The sequence below is a fragment of the Durio zibethinus genome, chromosome 24, assembly GCF_047325235.1.
Source record: "Durio zibethinus cultivar Kanyao isolate XHJ-2024 chromosome 24, ASM4732523v1, whole genome shotgun sequence".
Lineage (NCBI taxonomy): Eukaryota > Viridiplantae > Streptophyta > Magnoliopsida > Malvales > Malvaceae > Durio > Durio zibethinus.
The window spans coordinates 4696132-4719417 of record NC_143185.1 but is presented as its reverse complement, the minus strand read 5'-3'; the positions used below and the strand labels follow the sequence as shown (position 1 = coordinate 4719417).

The 23286-nt window shown below is 30.3% G+C and overlaps 1 pseudogene; it reads left to right on the top strand.

Moving 5' to 3' along the window:
• Positions 1 to 8627: 8627 nt before the first annotated feature.
• Positions 8628 to 10351, top strand: LOC149511877 (phenolic glucoside malonyltransferase 1 pseudogene; annotated as a pseudogene).
• The last annotated feature ends 12935 nt before the right edge of the window (positions 10352 to 23286 follow it).

Sequence of the window (23286 nt, the reverse complement as noted above, 5' to 3'; positions counted from 1 at the left end):
AGGGCGTGAAACCTCTAAATTGTTACCCCACATAGTTTACTGCTTGGGCTTCATTCTCTTTATTTTTAAGAGCTTCATCTTTCTTTACTCCACTTATCTCTCCTGTATTGAGCTTGCCATTCTTTATAGCACTTTCGATAATCTCACTCGATATCACCATATATGTAAAGTTCTTAGTTGCATTGCCTATCAATCTCTCATAGTATGGTGCTTTCAAAGTATTCACAAATAAAATAGTTGTCTCTTTTTCAGTGAGAGGAGGTTGGACAACCACGTCTCTCCATCTTTATGCATACTCTTTGAAGTTTTCAGTTGCTTTCTTTTCCATACTTTGTAGAGATAGACGATCTAAAACCAGATTCGTGACATGTTGATATTGTGTAAGGAATGCCTTTGTAAAATCTTGCCAAGAACAAATACGAGTCTTATCTAATTGAATATACTATCTAGCTGTAAAACCCGTAAGACTATATTGAAATATATGTATTAACAACTTCTCATCATAAGCATGTGCTACCATCTTTCCATAATACGTGGTGATATAGGTCATCGGGCATTTTGTGCCATCATATTTTTTAAATTCAAAGACCTTGAATTTAGGCGGAATGATCATATTAGGGACTAAACAAAGTTCGGTTGCATCTGTGAAATCGTAAAAATTCATTCCTTCCATTGCCCTAAGCCTTTCTTCTAATAACTTCATCTTTTTTTGGGCACTATTATCTTTCACTTTCTCAGATATCTTTATCCCTAGCTTTTCTCTTTTTTTGGGATCATCCAAATCAGGAACTAGGATTGGCTCGGGTGGTTTTTCCATCATAATAGGATTAATAAAATTTTGAAATTGTCCCAAAGTAGGTGTAGATGTCATTCCTGGATAAGAATTGGGATATCCACTGGTAATAAGAATTTGTACTCTAGTTCCTTGAGAAGTTTGAGTTGGTTGTGGCTCAAATCATGGAGGGTAAATAGGTCTGACGATTGCTCTTGAAAGCTAAGATTTTTTTCTACCGCTTTTCTCTTGTCAAGTTTTTCTGAGCATATCCATTATTATACTGAGATCCCCTCTTAGTTCTTCTTGAGCTTTCTCAATTCTCTCAAATCGACTGGTCTGTTTTTAGTTCGTAATTCTTGTTTGAGTCCTGGTGTTGTATGAATGGCAGTGGGTTGAGTCAAAAATTTTGAAGGAAGAGCTATTCGTGAACCTTTATTACCACAAAAGTTTTAGAAAAATCAGAATGACATGTGTTGAAAATTTTATTTTTTTTTTTGAAATTTTTTTTTGAAAAAAAAATAAAAATGATGCGAATGATGCATGAATACAAGTAAAAAATATTTGCTCCTGGACAAATTTCAATACTAAAAATTTTCATTGATTTCATACAACTTTGATTACATGAGATTTATCATCCTAGAATTATATTCATAGAAGCTTTTGACTTGCTCATAATGGTCTTTTACCTTGTCTAAAAAGTTTACTAGGTGTTGTCCATATTCTCCTACAGGATTGATTTCTTGTCTTAATGCTTCTACCTTTTCAACCATCTCTCATGCCTTTTTTACTGCCTTACAAACTTGACAGGTTACATACTCTATGTGCTGTTGCCTCCCTAAACTTTCTGCTTTCCACATCATGCGAACATCTCTTTCTGAATCATATGTGAAGATCCAATCTTTTTTCCTTCTATGCCACTCATCTATCATTACTAAATATGGTTCTTGTGATCTTGCAATTGTAGTTCTAACCCTTGGATTATCTGATGAAGTGATTCTTTCTCATTTAGTACTTCAAAGTACTTTCTTTTCTCTTTTACAAGCATGGCTTTCAACCTTTCTTTTTTTTTTTGGCATTTCACCAATCTTGCTAAAGTTGTAGAGTATAACCCCTTCAAATTTTGGCATTCTTGAGAAATTCTAGTGGTCTCCTCTTACTTTTCTTGAGCTTTACCTTTCCATTGGTTTATTTCTTCTTGGAGCTCATCCACTTTGTGCTGCCGACTAAGGTAAGACTTAATGACTTTTTCAGTTTTGAATTGGATTCGTAACCTCTTGTTTTCTTTATGTAGATCTTTCAAATCACTATTAGCCACATCTCGTTCTTTTATGGTTTTTTCTAATCTGCTCTCTTGTATCTCTACTTCATACTTTAGTTGTCTCACTTTTCTCATAAAGTCTCAAATTTTCTCTTTTTATTTCTTCTTTTTCAACTTCTAATTCTTTTTTCATAAGCTCAACTTCTGATAATTGTACTTTTGTTGAAAGATTAACTACTTGGTGTGAGCTATCATCGGGAGAGAGTATTATGTGTCTAGGCCATCTTACTTTTCAAATCTAGTAATCAAAAGTGACTTTGTCGATGAGAGGCCCTAATCTCATTCTTCATATTTTTTTCATGCTTGGATTAACTGCTCTAAGGTTTTTGATGAATTCAGTTCTCCATAAATGAATTCCACTTGGGCTAAACCATGAGTGGCAGGAACAAACTGTTTTGCACCAAATTTTCTAAGCACCATCAACGGAGCATAATTTACAATACCTCATAATCCTAACAACGGTATCCACGGCTCATTTCCTCCACGATACAATAAAGGCACTCGAGGTGTCCAAGGTACCATCCATTCAATTTCATCATCGATAATCTTTCGTAAGAAAAGGACCCACTCTTTCTTAATCTTCAATGTTGGCCATTGACTTTTGCAAAACTCTTTAATTGGTACTTTGTTTCATAAACACGGCTTTAAAAATGCTCTCTTTTAGCATTTAAAATGACTTCTAACACACATATATAATAGAGGTGCATATCTTATGAACCGTCCTTTTCTATTTCGTCGATAGAAATTCAATGATCGAATGGTTTCTGCTAAAACTATTGCTGCGAGATTAGTTGCTTGGGTTTCAATTTGCTCAAAAAAATCCACCACAGTTATCTTAATGTAACTCAAAGTCTTTGGAAAGATTACCATGCCATAAAATGATAAAGCAAACACAGCCATGCCTTTATCATCATTTAAATGCTCCTGAATGAAGTTTCGAAGAAAGTCCCAACGAATGCCGAGATGTTCACCTTTAAGCTTCACAAAGGAATCAATGATTTCCACTTTAACCCTCATAAGCTTGACCAACTTTTTACGATAACCTAATTTTGACTTTCGAGTGAATACTTTATCTGGACACTGTAGTTTTATCCCGAGCAAAATTGAATACTCTTCAATAGTTGGCATCAAATCTTCCTGATTAAAAGTGAAGCATCTATAGGATGGATCCCAAAACTATATAGCTGCCCTTATCAATTACTCATCGATCACTATTGAAATGAGGGATGTAATTTGCCCATACTTCTTACAAAAGCTTTCTTTTCTTTCTTCATTTAATTGTCCCTAGATAGCAATTAAATCTTCTAAATTATTTTGTGTGAGATTCAAATGCACCTTTTCGAGCAACTTTGACACATAGTCGATAGGCAAGCAATCTTCATTATTTTGTTGGGCTTCTTTTGACCAAATATATACTTCATTATATGACTCACGTGGGACACTGATTGAGAATGAGCAAATTTAAAGTTCTACGGGATCCATGAAAACTTTTTGGAAAGAAATACGTCTTAGAGCAAATATCTCGATGCAGAACTATATGATATGATTTATCTAAAAAAAAGAAAAAAAAAAACAAAATTGAGTTAGTGTGAGGATGGGGTTTGAAAACAAATTTTTTTGAGGTTTTTTTGTTTTGTTTTGTATTACACAATTTTTATTCTTAAGTATTTCCTACAAGAAGGTAGACGAGATTGTACCTAAGGTTGGTTTCCTAGGCTTATTACATGTTGGGTTTAGATTGACGCATGTCTGAAGGTTCCCAAATTGTTCCTCACTGTCATCCATGCTGGACTAGTAAAAGACCCCGATCCTCACCCATTATAGGCTATGAACGAAAAGGGTTCAATTTGAGTGGAAGTATTTCACTTGCCATTACGGAGGTTATCACTTCATGATGGCATAGGTACTTTACTTCCTCCTATAAGGGACAGAGCTCGGGTATAGTGCTCGTGCATGAGATGCAGCATGTCATTGTGTGTGCAAATGTATCCTAATTTATTGAGAGTAATATATACAGAAAAATAAAGTAAAAAAAATAGTAAAAGAAATGTGTGTGAACTTTTTTTTTGTTTTTGATTTGTTTTTTTTTTTACTTTTTTTTGTTGAAAATAAAAAATAAAAAATCTAAGAAATCAATTAAGACTGTTTAAATCAAAATTTGAGGATAACACATAGTTAATTTGGCCTGACTCTTAAAAACAAATGGCTATCCTCAATGGAGTCGTCAAGCTGTTGTAACAATTTTGTGTCCACCCGATGAATTTGGAAATGAAATAAAAAAATAACAGAGTCACCGCTAATCTTTTTTTTTTTGATTAGGTGCGATTAGCCACCTATTAAAACATATCCTTTTAATGAAATCTTAAAATTAATTAAAATTTATTAAAAAGATAATGTTATGGTCTGCGCAATAGTCGGGGTTCGAGAGTTGGTTACGTATGGGGAAAGATTAGTACCCCCACAGCGCCTGTCTAAGACGGTACCAATTAACTACATGTTATCATTCGATTTTGATAAAAACAATCTTATTTTTGGTATTTGAAAATTAATTTTCTTGATTTTTTTATTTTTTATTTATTGTTTTTAATTCAAATATTATTCAAGAAAAATAAATTAGAACATTTTTATTGAAATAATTCTTAAAATGTTTCAGTATGTTGGTAACATTAGAAAAACTTTTTCTCACCTAGAGATTTCTTAGGCATCGTTTCTTGAAATACCTTAGAATCTTATCCTTGGAGATCCGAATTTACTTTTCGTAAAAATTATATTATGTATGCAATACAGAATGTTATCATGTTGATGCACACATTTTATTTTATTTTAAAAAAATTTTATTAATTGTTTTATTAACTTTTTTTATTTTTAATTTTGAAAAAAAAATTTTATTATATTGAAGTTTTTCTATAAATATTCCAATACACTGGTAATATTTTAAAAAAAAAGCTTCTCACCTAGGGATTTCTTAAAGCATCTCTACTTGAAATACTTTTGGAATCCTATCATTGGATAAAATTTCTTTTTTTCTTATTTATATTATTATTTTTTAATATATTAATTAATTTTTATTTATTGTTAACAAAAAGAAATTTTTATTGTATTAAAAAATTTTTATAAATACTCTAATACACTGATAGTATTTAAAAAAATTCTTCTCACCTAAAGATTTTATAAGCATCATCACTACTCGGAATACCTTTAAATCTCATCATTGGATAAAATTTTATTTTCTTATTTTTTTTATCAATATTATTATTATAAAGGTTCATTATTTTTTTTCATTTTATTATATTTTAAATTTTATTTTAAAATTAACAAAATTATAGAAATTTTAACTACATAAAAAATTATTCTAACAAATTCAAATATTTTAGTATACATAAATATTATAAAAATAATATATAAAAAAATTTAAAAAAAATTTTTTTTACCTGAACCGGACCGATCAACAACCCGATCAACGCGGGTCTAATCGGATCAACGACTCGATTCTATCTAGCGATTCAGGGATGGTTTGGCCTGGTCTTGGTCGATTCAGATGAACTGGTCAGGAGTCAAAAGAGGAACGGATCGTCGGGTCGGTTGCGCGGATCTCGGGTAGGGTTGCGGGTCGACGTGAGAATCCTCAGGTCTCAAAACGACGTCGTTTTGGGCATTATTGAAACGATGTCGTTTTAGGTTTAGTCTTCTATATAAAAGTAAAAAAAAAATTTCATTCATTCTTTTCCTTCAACAGAAAAAAAAAACTTTCTATTTTTTTTTACTCAGCCAGAAAAAAATCGTCGGTCGGTAGCTTTTTCGCCGTCATCGGTGGTAGAAAAATTCTACAATCTCCCAAAAGCTTCCTTTTTTCGTCCTCATTCTAGATCTGACCTTATTTTCATCAGAAATAGCCCTGATAAGCGTAGATCGGGCTTCAAACTTTCGAGTTTTTTTTTAAACTAAAATTGATTTTTTTTTTAAGTAGCTTATCAAGCGCTGGGTTCCCTATTCCAGGGGAATGTTTTTGCCTTTGTTTTGTTTATGCAAAATGGCTTTGTTTTTTTTTTACAGAAAGCTCTTTTTTTTGAATTTTTTTCGCCTTCTTTTTTCGATTCCTTTCTTTTTCGCAGATTACAAACTCTATTTATAGAGCTTGCTGGAATTCAAATCCTAGATCTTCAAGGATTCGAGTCTCATTTTTTTAACTAGCGTGATAAGCTGACATTCACGCTTTGGCTAGCGTCGACGGCTGCCAGTGGTGGTTTTGGATTTTAAGGAGAGTGCATTTAATGCACTCATGCTTAGTCAACTTGAATCAGATAAGGAAAAAGAAGAAGGAAAAATACAGAAAGAAAGAAGAAAGAAAAAAGAGAAAAGAGAAAAAAATGAAAAATAAAAATAAAATAAAATAAAATAATAATACTAATAATAATAATTAAAAAAATTGTGTTTACATGTTCATATAATCACTTTTAAGATGGGACATGCAAATTATCAAAAATTCAAATTTAAGTATTTGTAATTTATTTTTTTATCATCAGATTGTAACCTCTTGTATATTAAAACATATAAAAGATTATAATCAAAAGGCTTACTATTCTAACAAATGATGAAGAATGTGACGAGGATCTCTTGAAGTTTATTGAAACAAATTGCAAAATTATGAACATGGATTATTGTACCATGAATGTGGAGGATTTTTTTCAACTTAAAACTTTCCAAGTTTCTTTGAGATTGAAACACCAAAATCTATGAAAATACTTATCTTAGACTTCATTTGGTTTCTACTAAGCACTAGTAAAATCAAATTAAAGCATACTATGCTAAACTGATGGATTGTTGGGAAACAAAAGTTAGTGCGTTTCATGCTTTGTGATTGCACAGGACGCTTAAAAACTAAATGGATCTTAAGGGTCTAGTGGAAATATTTCACTCTCACCATAGCGTTATTTCCATTTTTACCCATGCTCACTTGTCGTTTTCTTTTTTACACTCACGACTACAGTGCAAGGACGAAAATGTCTTTGTGACTTGAAGCCTTTGTTTTTTGTTTTTCTATTTATTTTTGGTATTTTAGTTTTCTTTTTTTTTAATATTTTCAAACAACATCATTATAATTATTTGATAAATTATTTAAATAATTATTTAATAAATTAATTAAAATATAAATATCTAAAAACCATAAACAAATAAATAAATAATTTTTAATTGTAAAACATTATTATTTTTTTAATAAATTTATTATTTGCTATAAAAATTAACTAATAAATGTTTAAATCCTTTAAACTTTTCATTAAACATAATTTTTAATTTAATATTTTTAATGATCATTTTATTTCTTATTAAATTCATCTCACTGTCACTATTACAATTATATCCAAATACATATTTTATAATTGATTTTAATTTCACCGTTTCAATATCCAATTTCACTTCCACCATTATTTTTTACTTCACCAAAGTCAATTTCATTGGCCTTTAATTCCTCATAATTTTCTCTCTTCTACAACATGAGCATAAAAAAAAAAAAAAAAGAAACTCAATTTTCCTATATTCAATCCCATCAAATTCTTGTCCAAAACTTCTCATTATATTTTTTTTTATTGAAAAATCTAAGTAATGAGATAAAATCAAGAAGAACCGGACAAAGATCAAATGAGGAGAAACTTTCTCAAAATAATGCAAGTTTTACACGTGAAATTTGATTAGGCATAAACACATCTAATAAGAACATGCTAACTAAGAATTTGTAAGTTTCCTGTACGTATTCTTTTCTTTTCTTTTTTTAATTTTAATTTATTGTTTGTAAACCTTTTCTTATAAATTAATTGGATCAAGATGAGTTATTCAGATTAAATTTATTACTAAAAAAAATCTGTCTCTCTTTTAAGTGGCATCAAAAACTCATATTTTATATATTATTTTATTTCATAAAAAACTATATTTTATAATCATCCTAACATAATTTTAACTCATTGTAATAGAATTTAAACAATAGTCAATTTATACCTAACGCAAACCAATTTCTTTTTCATTTTCTATTGTTAATGATCAATAATAATGAAGAAGATTAAAAAAAAAAAAAAAGACTAAAAAGGAATCATGTCTCAAGCATCTTAGCTATGATTAGTTCAATTAAAAATTTAATACTTGATAGAAAGAAATTGTAATATGAATAAAAGAGAAGATTTATAGGTGTTAAGATTTAAATTTAGATTTATTAAATATTATTTTTTAAAAATAATTATATAAATTAATTGAATTAACAACCGATTTTCTCACTTAATGTTTTATATTTACCTTTTTATTGTTATTTTTTTAATCGTATCTTAAAAGAATCATTTGTTAGTTTTAGCCATGTGCACAGACCATTTAAACACTAAAAAGGAGTCAGGTCACAAGCATCTTAGCAGTGATTAGTTCAATTAATAATTTAATACTTGATAGGAAGACATTATAATATGAATTCAATAGCGACCTCCAAACGGAATGTGTTATATTTACTTTTTTATTATTATTATTTTTTAAACCTATCCTAGAAGAATCATTTGTTAGTCTAAGCCACGTGCACAGACCATTTAAATACGCCTTTCTGATAGGTTATGCCCCATTGTTTGTAATTCCTAAAACCATTTCCGAAGAGCCAAAGAGCTTTTTCCTTCCTCTAACTCTCTGTCTGAATGTCTGCCATGGCAACACCAGTTAAAATACATGAGGTCGCTCGAGTCACCCCTTCCTCTGGCTCACCCAAATCAGCCAATGAGTTCTTTCTCCCACTCACTTTTTTTGACACATATTGGTTCAAGTTTCCTCCTGTTCAATGCCTATACTTCTACCAACTCACGGAATCAACCTCGAAACCTTCCTATTTCAACTCAGAGATCCTGCCTAGACTCAAGCAATCTCTTTCTCTTGCACTTGCCCACTACCTTCCTCTCGCTGGCAAACTCAAATGGCCTTCAGGGGCCTCCAAGCCCATAGTATTATACACTCCAAATGATGGTGTTTCTCTCACTGTTGCCGAATCCAATGTAGACAATTTTCACATCCTGGCTAGCAATGAAATGCATAAAGCAAAGGAGTTGCACCCTTTGGCACCTGAGTTGATTTTGTCTGAGGACAACGCTGAAATAATATCTTTGCAAATAACGCTATTTCCTCGTCAAGGCTTTTGCATTGGCACAACAGCGCAGCATGCGGTGCTCGATGGTAAAACAGCAAGCATGTTTATGAGGTCTTGGGGTTATCTATGCAAACAAGGTAATATCGAAAAAACCCCTTCTTTGCGACCCGACCTAATCCCATCTTTTGATAGGAGCAGCATCAAAGATCCAGCTGGACTTGAGATGCTTTTCTTGAACCAGTGGCTAGCCATTTGTGGTGAGGATCAAGATTCCCATAAGAAAAACTTGAAAATTCCGCTGAAGTTTGAGGCAATTTCCGATAATACGGTTCGGGCAACGTTTGAGTTCAATCACAACAATATCAAGAAACTTACAGAGAAGGCGTTGTTTAAATTAGGTATTAATGGAAATCAACTTCATCTCTCAAGTTTTGTGCTGACTCTTGCTTATACAGCAACCTGTCTGGTTAAAACAAAAGGAGGAGAAGGTGACAGACTTGTTGTCATTGATTTCGGAGTTGATTGCAGAACTCGTCTAAACCCTCCTGTCCCATTAACATATTTTGGTGACTGTGTTATGTGTTTTGCAAGTTCTACAAAAGCAAGAAATTTCATGGGAGAAAATGGTTTTGCCTTCGCTGTAGATATGGTAAGCGAATTGGTAAAAAAAATTAAAAATGGGGTTCTTGAAGGTGCTGAAAAGAAGGTTCCAAACTTTTTGGCTCCAAAGTTACCAGGATTGCAATTAATTAGTGTTGCTGGATCACCCAAGTTAAACCTTTATGGGTCAGATTTTGGGTTGGGTAAGATCAGCAAGGTCGAGATTGTGTCAATTGATAGGGATGAAGCTGTTTTTATGGCTGAGAGTAGAGATGGGAGTGGAGGAGTTGAGGTTGGTTTGGCATTGAAGAAGCATGAAATGGAGAATTTCGCTGCTTTGTTTTCTGATGGATTAACAAACAATGATTATGATCTAAAAAATTGAAATGCCCTGGATTTAATATCAAAAAAGGTTATATTGTATTTTGTATGCGTCGAAGTGTTCCAAGAAAAGAAATTTCCTTACAATTACAATGAATATGAAGTCATTGGATCTTCAGGAGAAGAGAAAAGGCTTCCATTAGATTCTAAGTTCAAGTAAAATGTTCTCTTTCTGTATAAATATTAAAAATCGTATTTAATTAATTAGTGAGTATTGTTCTTTTTTTCTTTTTAATCGAAGTCTATTTGTATTTGTTTCATCAGATTTTAAATTTCAATTGATCCCACGTTTGTTTAGTGGTTTGAAAAGTACGAAATAATGTTGTCATGTTTGCAGTTTAGCTTAGTAAGTGTGCACTGTGATCCTTTTTAAACCAACTTTGATCGGCTACCATGTTGGATTAGTACAGTTTTGATTTCAGTTATTAAGAAAAAAATCTCAATCAATTAATCAATCAGTCAATAACCCAAGTAAAAATCAAATATAATTAATTCATAAATCATGACATTCCAAAGATAACAATTTAACATTATTCAATTCATCTTAAAATAACTTACGTTTACGGTAAAAAAAATACAAGATATAAAAAATTACATATAATTATAGACATCTCAATCTGTTTGGAGTTTTATTTGATTTTGATTTTGTTAATAAAAAATTAAAAAAAAATTAGTGGTTGAGTTTATACGAAATTATGTGAGTAGATTGAAAAGGTTGGAGTTGGACTTAAAATTTGAGGGAAAGGTTTAAAGGGAATCAAAATCCCTTCTGAATTAGGATTCTTCGAATTAGAACCCTATAAATACATGCCTACAGTAAGCAAAAAAAAAAAAAGATTAGGAAGAGAGACACAGAAATATATATATAAAAAATAAAAGCACGCAAAAGGCAACCAAAAAATATAAAAATTTTTGGAAGATTTTTTAGTTAAAAAGGAGATTTTTTCTGAAAAGTTTTTGAAAAATTTTTAGTTTCCAATTAAATTTTCTAGCGACATTTGAAGATTTTGGCAATTTTTAGTGACTTTTTCAGTCTTCTATAAGTTTTCCAATTTCCAGTATCAGTTTTTCAGAAATCGATGAACTTTCAGCAACTCAACCTAGATTCCAATGAGATTTTCAAAATCCAGTGAATATTCAATCGGCATTCTTCGGGTTTTAGAGAAAAATGGAGAGAAAAGAGAAAAAAAGAGAGAGAGATAGGGAAAGAAGAATTATGAGGAAAAAAAAGGTTTTAGCCTATTTATACCCAACTGAAATAATGTCGTTTTGGCGTTTAAAATGCCTCATGATCCGCATGTTTTATTCAAGCCAACTTGACTCGAAGGTTAACCCGTTTTGACTCATTCCAACCTTCATCTCAAGCCGAGCCAAGCCAAGTCGCTTTTTGAGCCATTCCAGCTTTTCAGCCTACAATCGAGCCAAGCCTGCTAGCTGAGTTGAGCCAACCGTTCCTATTTTAGTATTTTTTTAATTTTATTTTAATTTATTTATTTTATTCATTTGATTATTTTCAAAGCATTTTTGCATGATCAATTTTTTTAGAAAAATTACAAAAAAGAAAAATATAAAATATAAAACAAAATAAAAATATTTTAAAAATAAATAATAATTATCCAATGACGAAATTTTGAAAAATTTCAAATGGTAAATTTCTATAAAATTTCTAGATGAGAAATTTTTTCTAAATTGGTCTCAAATGATGAAATAATTTAGATAAAGTTTCAATAATAATAATTAATACTTATTTTCAATTCAAAAAGGAGAAAAAAACACAAATTTTAATAAAATTTGAAATTAAATACTAATTACACAATGATGAGATTCTTAAAAATTTCAAGTGATAAATTTTTTAAGAAATCTCTAGGCAAGAAATTTATCTAAGTTTGACCCAAATTGTAGAATAATTTAGATGAAATTTCAATAAAAGTAGCATTATTTTTTTTCAAATAAAAATTTTGGTTGAAAATATATGACAATTATCCAATAATGAGAATCTTAAAAATTTCAAATGGTAAATTTCCTAAGAAATCTCTAAGTGAGAAATTTCTTTGAATCTATCCCAAATGATAGAAGAATTTAAATGAAATTTTAATAAAAATAATTGTCATATTATTTTTTTTAAAGATATAAAAAAGATAAACCCAAAAGGTGGAAAATTTAGAAATTAAAAAGAATTTTTTAAATAGACCTAAATGGTGAAAATTTTATGAATAAAAAAAATAACTTTCTAAGATAAAATTCTTAGTAATCGTAATTTTTTATTATCTAAAAAATTTCTAAGTGAAAAGATATTTTTAATTTTGACCCAAATAATGGATGAATTATATATATTTTCAATAAAAATATCAAAATAAAAAATGATTAAATCTTTTTCCAACGATGGAGCCTCTTCAAAAAAATAAATAAGATTCTTGAATACTCCTAAGATGATAAAATATTTTTAAGAATTCTATCAAATTGATGGAGAATCTTAAAAGTTATTTTCAATATTAAATATTACAATTAAGACTATCAAAATCAAGATTTTAGGATAATTTAAAATAAATTGGTACTGTCATTTGGAAGAGCATGTAGGGGTGCTATAACCTTTTTCATATGTAACCGAACTCTCAAATCTTGTTATAATTAATAGACTAAAACTTATTCTTTTAAAGACCCTTAGTCAAACTTAAGAGCTCCTTAAAAGTATAAATTCATTAAATGGTCAATCACACCTAGAAAAAAGATTGATGATAACTTTTCTTATTAAGTTTAACTATAGATTTACAGATCTATATATTATAACAACAATCATCAATAATCAAACAATCACTCACAGTCAATATTCATGGACATTCTCCTATAGTCCTATAATGTATTCTAAACACAATTAAACACGTATACCTATTTGGACCCTTTAAATCGCTTCTAATCCTAAAAGGTGTCTATGCCATAAACTCTACAATTCTTTTACATGTTTTTCTTATATCTAACTCTATTGAGACTTTTATTATTTATAAATATATTAACTTGCCTATCAAGAATCTTTTTACTTTTAAAATTTTCTCTTGCAAATATTTTTCTCCATCAAACAATAGATAGCCAATCTCAAAAAATCTTAAACAAATCTCTTATGAGATTTGAGTTACTAGTTACAATAATCTCCACCTTAACTCAAATTCATCAATTCATTAGTCTTCACACTAGATATGCTTGACTCCACACATAATGAAAGTCTTGTAATAGTCTTCTCTTTTGTCTTCAAGCTTTACATAAATCGATCTCTCAAATTACGAACTCAAACTCTTTCTTTAAATCAAGTTCCTCCAAACTTGCCTCTTCCCACTTCTTTAACTTTTGCTTTAATATCAATTTTTAGGATCATAATAGTTTTAATTCTAGTTGTTAGTTAAAAAAGCCCTAACAAATTAATCAATCAAGCAAGCAGAAACATAATCAAGTCATAAATCATACGCATAAGCGATAACAATTTAACGTGGTTCAACCCAACCCAAAATGGCTTACATCCATGAAAAAGAAAAATATCCACTAGTTGTAGAAAAATACAAATAATCATCAATAATCAAGCAATCAATCACAATCAATATTCATGAATATTCTCTTATAGTCATATAAAGTATTCTTAACCTAAACAAAAACACATACCCAAGTGGACTCTCTTAATTTTCTCTAGTCCTATAAGGTGTTTATCCCACAAAATGCTACAAGTCTTATACATCTCTCTCATATCTAACCCCATCGAGACTTTCTCTATTTATAAGTATAATAACTTACCTATCAAAAATTCCTTTTTTTTTAAAATATTTCTTTTGTAAATCTTTTTCATCAAGCAATATCTAGCCAAACTTGAAAAAAAAAACTCAAACAAATCTCTTATGAGATTTAAATCTCTATTCCTAACATTTTAATTCCTTCATATTGGTGCTAAGTTGTTTGTAAGGGTGAAAACTTAAAAGCACAAGAGAAAAAGATCGATCAATGACAATAACCAACAAAGATTGAAAGGTTTTTTAGCATTTGTACTCTAACACTCAAGTCAATGCTCAATCAGAGAATAGGAATGAGGAAAAGATAGGCAGTAACTATGGAACTATAGTTTTTTAATTGGTTTAGGAGTACTTAGAAAGGGTGACTTATACCTGTGTAATAAGGGCATTAGACCTAGATGGCTCGAGCTCTGAGTAGCAAAGCTAAAGCTGATGCCATAAGCCTAAGCAAAGCTGGCAATTGATGATCCAATCAAAGGATGATAAGTTTGCATTCTCATGTGCCAGCAGATGGTCAGTTAAGGCAGCAAAGTTGATGTAGAGCCTAGGATTTTAGGTCAACACTAGATGTCAGCTCGACCAAACTAATCAAATTACCCTTATTTGATAAGTGAGTTATCCTATGAAATGAAAGGTTTATTTTACCCTTTGATCATAAAATGCCTTTAACATTTTATCCCTCTATCAAGTAGTCTAAGATGTCAAACTAGTGAGAATAAGGTGATCTATTATAATTAAAACCAAACTATGAGTTAAGTGTAAATTTATTTCAAAGCTTTCATGGCATCGTGTTGATGAAGCATTCTCATGATTGACTCAACCTCAACTTGCCAAGCTAATCCTAAGATCATACCGACATAAATGAGGTGATGTCAATGTTTAAGTATAAGATAATGTAATTGACATGGTAATCCTAGGATCATACCGACGTAAATGAAGTGATGTCAATGTTCAAGTATGAGATAATGCAATTGACATGGTCCTTATTTGGTATGACCTTCGTGATGCTTGTTGTGTATGCATAGCATAACCAATACGATATTACGTATGTAATTGATGTGACACTTGTAAACTTTATATAGTAAAGCATAACATGTTTAACATGATATTACATGCAAGGCCAATGTGATATTTATGGATTTTGTATAATGGATTTTGCATAGTAGTACCAACTTGACCCTCAATTAATCTGAATTTGCATTTATTAAAGAGAGAAAAATTTTGATAATTTTTTGAATTTGGGCTAAGAAGTTGAAAAGTCATCCTCAATATCTATATAGTGATGTGGCTTAATTTGGACCATCAATCCGATTTGAAACTTGCTATATAAAGGTTTTATAGGGCCTCTGTTTCTCACTACACAGACTTTTTTACTCTTTAACCAACCAGTATCTTCCAATCTCAAACTTTTTAACCTTTTTTCATTTGACCTTTTTTCATCCAACCTTCTTTTCAAACTACTTCAATATGTCTTTCTTTTCTCATTATGCCATTAGATTCTAGTTTGTCTAACATTAGGGTAAAGATTAGGGATATTTAGCTTAGCCAAGATAGCTTTACTTCGGATGATGAGGTCCTCTATGTTATTATAAGAGAAAACTATCATCGTCTACAAAGGGCCAAAAATAGATCGAAGATAATGTTTGAGCTAGACGAAAGGTCTATCATGAGATGGATGAGCTTTTGATGGTAATAGATTTTGATCTTTAAAATTGTGTAGTTCTAATAACATGGTTAGTATAGCTCATCTGTCTGACCTTTATTTTTCTTCCTTATCTGTCCTACCAAACATTCTTAACCAGCACTCCATTTAGCCTATTAGTTGTCTAACTCTGAGTCTAGTTCTAGCTCATTGTCTAAGTCTAAGGAGTCTTCAAATTCCTCTTCATCTTCTTTCTCCTACAACGTGGTAAAGGTCTTAGCCTCTTCTTAGGCTTAAGAGCCTATTCATTCTTCAGAAGTCGAGCAAACTAGTGAGAAGGCTTTTAAAGTAATGTAGGCATAGGTTTTAAGTAGGCTTAAGGGTTTGGCCAAGTCAAGGATACAAATAAAGATAAAGAGGGAATAGAGGGTTTCGACAATGATGATGACTCCCTCGTCCCCTCTATATCCCTAGTCCCTTATATATAACCTCTAAAGATGTGATGAAGAGATTAAAGAGTCGAGTTAACTTTAAAGATTGTCTTAATCTGTGCTCCATTCATCATGTCTCCATTGTGAAATTCAAGTTTGATTTTTTCGAAGAGGGTTACAATGTTGTAATGCCAACCTCTCAAGACAGAATCACTAACCTATTAGAGTCCAAAAAAATATAAGTGTACTAAGATTTTATTATGGCCTACCACAGGTTTGTTTTACATTTTTTTTATTATTGAACTTTTTTTAGCTCATAATTTAACCATCACCCAGCACCAAACCTTTTATGACCTTTTGCTTTTTTTTTTTTTCAAAATAGATCTTTTCCTAAAATTTTTCCTCTAGTATGGACATGATCCTTGGTCAGGATTATTTAGACAAACAAATCATAGTAAGCCTAAAATGGGTAACAATGGATGATTTCATGAAAGGCAAAAAGAAAATAACTATTTTTCATTTCAAATATGAATGATTTCTTTAAAGATTATTTATTGAGTAAAGATAAACTCATGGATAAATCATCATAAAAAACCACATGCTTTCAAGACATGTCTATTTGATTTTGTCATGAATAATATTTGCTTACCAATTTTAACTCTCTTTACACAACTTACTTTTTTTGTTCAAATAATCTTTACGGATCAAGTTTATCAGTGTGAATGAGTTTTCAAAATTAAATCTCAAATTATTGTTATATTGTCTAAACATTCATTATTTGGAATTTGAGAATAGGAATAAAAAAGGATAAGAAAAATAACAAAACATAGAATAATGTTTAGATTAAAGAGAAAATGTAATGAAATGCATCATACTTACCTTTTTTTTATTAAAATGATAAAAAAGCATTACTCTAAAAGAAAAACTAAAATGATAAGTAACTTTCAGCCAATCTTTTAACTTTCTTATTATGCTCTTGTGTGATTAAGCAAAAGATTTTTATTAACATTTGCCCTCTAATTTATCGAAAGTCACCAAGCCTATTTGGATAACTTTACACATTGTGCTTAAAAGTATGACAAGTTTCTATAGAATGACCCACGTTCCTATTATGATAATCACATGTGGTGTTAGCATCTTACCATTTAGGATAAGTGGCTTCAATGGTTCCAATTAAACTGGAGATAACAGGTTATTCTTTATTAATTCTGATAATAGCTCAGTATATGTTATGAGAATAAAATCAATGTTAGTTTTCTCTTAGTTGTTCTAGATCTTTTCAAATCACTCGCTTGGTTATTAGCCTTGAAACTAGTGAAATAATAGGACCAGACCCATATACAAGTTTTTGAAAAATTGGTTGGTAAGAAAATAGGTAAACGGTTATGGAATAGGTTCATAAGGGTCTTGTGCAAGACTATTAACTATAGGGTAGTAAGCAAGATAAACTAGTTATGGATATGGAGCATAACTTCTGAACTATTACCCTTTTAAACTCACAACATGGGCTTTAACTTCTTCTTTTTTTTTGGCACCCCACTTTTCTTTGTATTGTTGTTTTCTCTTCCTTCGAACCTACCATTCTTGATTACATTTTTAATACTTTTTTTAAAATCACCATGGCAACAAAGTTCTTTGTTGTTTTTCCTATCAAGGTACTTTTAAGGTACTAACAAATAGTACTATAGTCTCTTTCTCAATCAAAGGTGATTGAATTTGAGCAACCACGTCCCTCTACCTTTGGGCATATTCTTTAAAAGACTCTGTCGTCTTATTTTCCATGCTCTATAAAGAAAGATGATCAAGAACCAAATCTATAATGTGACAATATTGTGTAATAAATCTCTAAGTAAGCTCTTTAAAAAAATAGATACAGGTTTTATCTAATTAGATATAGTACCTCATAACTAAGCTAGTAAAGCTATCTTGGACCATATATATCAACAGTTTTTCATCACTAGTATAAGCAGTCATTTTTCAAAAGTACATAGTGATAGGTTATCGAACACTTCGTACTATCGTACCTCTAAAACTCAAAAATCTTAAATTTTGGCAAGATTGCAATATCTGGGACCAATTAGAGGCTAACTATGTCTATGGGGTTGTAAAGGCCTATCCCTTCGACTGTTCATAATCTTTCCTTTAATAGGTTCATCTTTTTTTTATATTCCAAACCCTTTAAACTTTCAACTCCTTTCAGCTTCAACTTTTCGTTCTCTTTTTTGTCATCTAAATTGTAAACTAAAACTTGTTCAACTACATTTTCTCTAAAGATAGGATTAAAGAAGCTTTGAAAATGCCTCTGATTTGATGTTAATAGCATTCCTAGATAGGTATATCATGCAAGAAATATGAATTGTTATGAAAAAATTTCTCTAGAGGACTAGGTCTGGTATTAACCATACTCAAAAGGTATGAAAGGTCAACAATATCCTATGATTAATGGTCTTATAGGCTAGTGTCTTCTCCACAACTTTTCTTTTATTTAACTTATTCAAAGCTTTTAAAATTTTATTCAACTTTCTCTTGAGTTTTCCCTAAGCCCTCTCTATTTTTTCAAAGCATTTTGCATTCTCTGGCTTCATTCATCTAGCTTGGACCCAGCTATTATACTAATGGTGAGTAGGGTGAGCTGAATTCTTGGACAGTTGAGCTTAGACAATTGAACTATGCTTGAATCTTGTGTATCACAATTAGCATGTTTATGTTACTAAGTGTTTATGCAAATAAGTATTTAAGATTATCCTAACTTGCTTAAAAATCTTATATGTATGAATGAATGCATGCATTAAATGCTTAACACAATAAAAGTATGATGCATAGACACATGAATATATGTATAACAATGTATGAAAAGAAAATTATGAATATATGTACTAATGTTTATCATATTATGATGCATGAGTGAATGCATATGTTAATGATGTTGCATTAAAGTCCAACAAATAACAACTTAACAATAAATAAGAGATCAAATAAAATTTTTCAACTTTCATAAGGTTGATACGAATGAAACTTAAAAAGTGAATTCATATGTCCTAACTAAGGTTATATTTTAATGATGGGTAGACTTTAACATAAGGTTGGCATCTTATATTTATTATATGTGGTTTGGATTCACAATTTAAAAGTTTCCAAATTGTTCCTCACATCCTTGTTCATAACATACTAGTAAGGCACCCCAATCATTGTTTGTCGTAAGCTACAAGCGAAAAAATTTCAATTTGAGTGAAATTATTTTGCTAGCTCATATGAAGAAATGAAATCTCACAAAAGCCTAGGTACTTTACTCTCTTTTAAAAGACGAAGCTCGAGTGTAGAGCTCATATTATGCATATGCACATGCATAACACAATAATAAATGTTTGAAAAATAAATAAAGAAAAAATCTTTTTAAGAAAAAAAAACAAATTTATTAGGCTTAGATAACACAAGTTTATTTACTAGCCTAATTCTCATTTATCCCCAGTGGAGTCACCAAATTGTCATAACGTATAGATTCGTAAACCTATCGCTAGACATAACTAGAGAAGTCACTGTCAATTTTTTTATTTAGATACAATTGATCACCTAACAGAATCTGTCTCATTTTAAAGAGAAATCCCAAACTTAACTTGCGTATCTTTAAAAGGTATATTCTTATTTATAAACTAGAATTGGATTTAGGAGTATGATTACGTGTAGATAAGATTACAACACTCTTGCAATACCCATCTAAAGGATAATACTAGTTTGATTTGTTGTTATCCAAAAGCCTAAAAAACTTACCAATTAATTAATTATTGAAAATTACTCTCAAATTACATTAGTATATTGGTAATAATTAACAACATTTTCTTACCTCAAGAGTATTCAAGAAAACTATTTGTCACACTTTGAAAATGCTCCATCATCAAATTCATTTTAGTTTAAACAAAAAAAAAAAAAAAAACTCTTATTCACTACTAAAGGGGATTTAGAATCTTGATATTAAAAATTTTTATTTAAATTTTTTAACAAGTTGATAAATTTTAAAAAAGATTTCTCACGTAAAAATTTATATAGAAATTATTATTTACAACGTTTTAAGTAATTCTATCATCAAAGTTTCAAAATCAATTTTCATTTTTTAAAAAATATCTTTCAATATATAGGTAAGATTTCTTAAAAGAAAGTATTCTCTAATATGTAAGTAGTATTTTCTTAAAAAATTATTTTTCTTCTTCAAGATATATTTTTTTTATTAATAAGATTATTTAATATGTTGGTAAAATTTTATTATAGATTAAAAAAATCACAAACCTTCAAATATGTTGTAATGCTTTTATTTCCCCAAAACTTAATTTTAAAATTCAACCCTCCCATATGTTGGTATGGTTTTATTTTTCTTTTCTTCAAACTTTATTTTCCTAAATTTTTAATTTTGAATTTAAAACCATCCAATATGTTAATAAAACTTTGTTTGTTTCACTTTTCAAAAATTTTAAAAATCTCAAATATGTTGGTAAGATTTATCTCAAAATTAATTCAAAAAAAATTCAAACCTCTTAATTTTATTTGTTTTTAAATAATCAACTTCTTAAAAAATATTTATGATTTAAAATAAAAAATCAAATTAAATAAATAAAATAAAATATTTAAAAATCAAGAAAAATACTAAATTTTGTAAAAGTCAACTCTAGTCAACCTATCAAGCTAGTTCAAATGGTTCACTGGTTTAATCTGGTTCAGCCCAGTTTTTTGGTGGTTGAGAAACTCAATAAAGCAAGTCAGGTCGCGGGTTTTCAAATCGGGTCAAATGACCCAACTAATTTTGCTCCCTAAAATGATGTAGTTTTGGCTTTCTATAAACGCCCAAGTTTTTTCTTTGACCTTCAATTTTTTTTCTTCTTTCTTCTCCCTCTATGAATCAATTTCTTTACATCTTTCTCCCTAATAATTTTTTACTACCATTGCTAGTTCCCCTATCGTTATACTCTATTGCTAGGAAAGTCCATTCAAGCCCAAAATCTCACTATTATTTCTTGTCGACCTTTTTCTTCCCAAATTTGAGCTTAATTTTTTTAAAATCATTCTCAATTGTTCCAAATTTGAAATGAAAATCATAACTTTTCTACTACCTTTTCATCTTCTTCTTATCGTTCGATTAGGTGGAGATTTTAATATGCCAATCTCCTCCCAAGGCTATTCCTCCTCACAATTCGGATCTCTCAAAAATCACACCAGCCATCATTGATCACCACAATTATGTCTTTTTTATCACTAGTGTTCTCAATGTGGCAGCCACTTTAGCTGTTTGACCACCTCTTAAAGTATATTCTCTCTTCGTGGATAACCTTAAAAAAAAAAATCAACCCTACAACCAAAATGTTTTGGTTTATTGTACTTGATGATTTCTATTTATTATGTATCTGATGATTTTTGTTTGTTGTATATTAGGCTTCTTTATTATGTGGCTTTCAAAAATTTGATATTGATTCCTTTTGCATATTACCAAATTTTAATTCTTTAGCCATGGAGAGTTTAATGGTTTGTCAATTTTATGAATGTTGAGATAAGGTTCACATATAAGTAAAGAATTTCATATTATTAAAAAATTTGAATGAAATATCTTACATATACATAGAAGACCCAAAAACTGAATAACTTAAGCTTTTGAGCTCAAATGTGTCCAACATATAATTATGAGCTCTCTAATGTGCTCTCCTGGGCTCTAAATATAGCAAATCTCTCAATAATTTGTATCAAAGCCAAAGTCAAGGATTCGAGTCCCAATAATGTTGATGGGGAGAAGATTATTGGCAAATCAAAGGTTGACCGCATCCATCAACTCCATGTGCTCAAACATCAGTGTTAAAAGGTTTAACTTGAATGCAGCGAGTATATAATAATATGTAAAAATAAAACACTCAAGTGAGCAATACTGAGACAACCTAGGTGGCAAGGTTGAATGTTATGGCCTGGCCTAAAAGCACATTAGAGATGTAAGGTTGCCTGGCTCAAATAAGGTTTTGATAAGACTTACTCGTACAAGAAAATCGATATGGGAGTTGATCAGAACTCATAAGTGAACGAAGGAACAATGTTGGGATAAGGTTCACATATGAGTAAAGAATCTCATATCACTAAGAAATCTGAATGAGATATCTTATATATATATGGATGACCTAAGAACCAAATAGCTTAAACTTTTAAGTTCAAGTGGTGCCTAACATATATGTATAAGCTCTCTAATATGCTCTCGTAGGCTCCAAGTGTAGCAAATCTCCCAACAGGGAAGAGGTATAATGATGGGAGATTCAGGTTAATTTGGGATGAATTTTATGTTCCTGGATGTTAGTGGACGATGGTGATGACTGTGGCTATTATAGGCTAATGGGCTCAAGATCATCGATAATTGCTTTTTTTGCATTGACTAGTGATGGTGGAAATGGCTAGTTTTGAGTTGATAAGAAAATCTAATATTGGACACTGCTCAGTGAAGGTTGAGTCAAGGGTTGACAATAAAAACAAAGGTGAACTTGTGGTGGTTCAAGGGTGCTAATTAGTTACGAATCGGCCACTGATTGTTAGGTCTTGCTCTACTCTATATGTGCTTGATTGTTATGTTTAAATAAATATCTAATCTTAATAGAATTCAAATCTCCAAAATGGGATTCCATTCTTTGGGACTTTTTTGCATTATCTCTTTTAATTTCAACTTTAATTCCTACCACTTTATCTTTGAAGAAGTTTTAATTCAAATCTAAATTCAAACATCATAGATTATTATTTTTTTATTTCTTTTAAATATAATAATAAAAATAAAATAAATAAATAAATAATAAAAACAATTATCAAAGAGTAAGTAGACTTGGTTTGGATTTAAAATCCAAACTAAGACCAAAACTCAAATGGTAAACCAAAACTAAACAGGCTGGACTCATGCCCAATTAGAATTTTGAAAACTAGACCATCATGAATTAGTATCAAAACACTCGATACTCGAGAACATTCCCAATAACCTCGGTCAGGGTGCCTACAATTTTCATATAAAAGAAACAATTTGCACGATATATATTATTTCCGATTTGCTATCAACGTCAAGAGTCAAGGCCCACTAATACCAGAACCAAATCACATATTAAATATTCAAGACCCCGCATATTAAAGGCAATTGGATAACAAAAAAATTTATTGAATTCCCCATAAAGAGCTAAGAACCTCTAGAGGAGGGTATACCTGTATTTGAATTTAGTGCAAACCAAGCTTTTATTATTTTCTTTGTTTAAATATCTGCCACGGC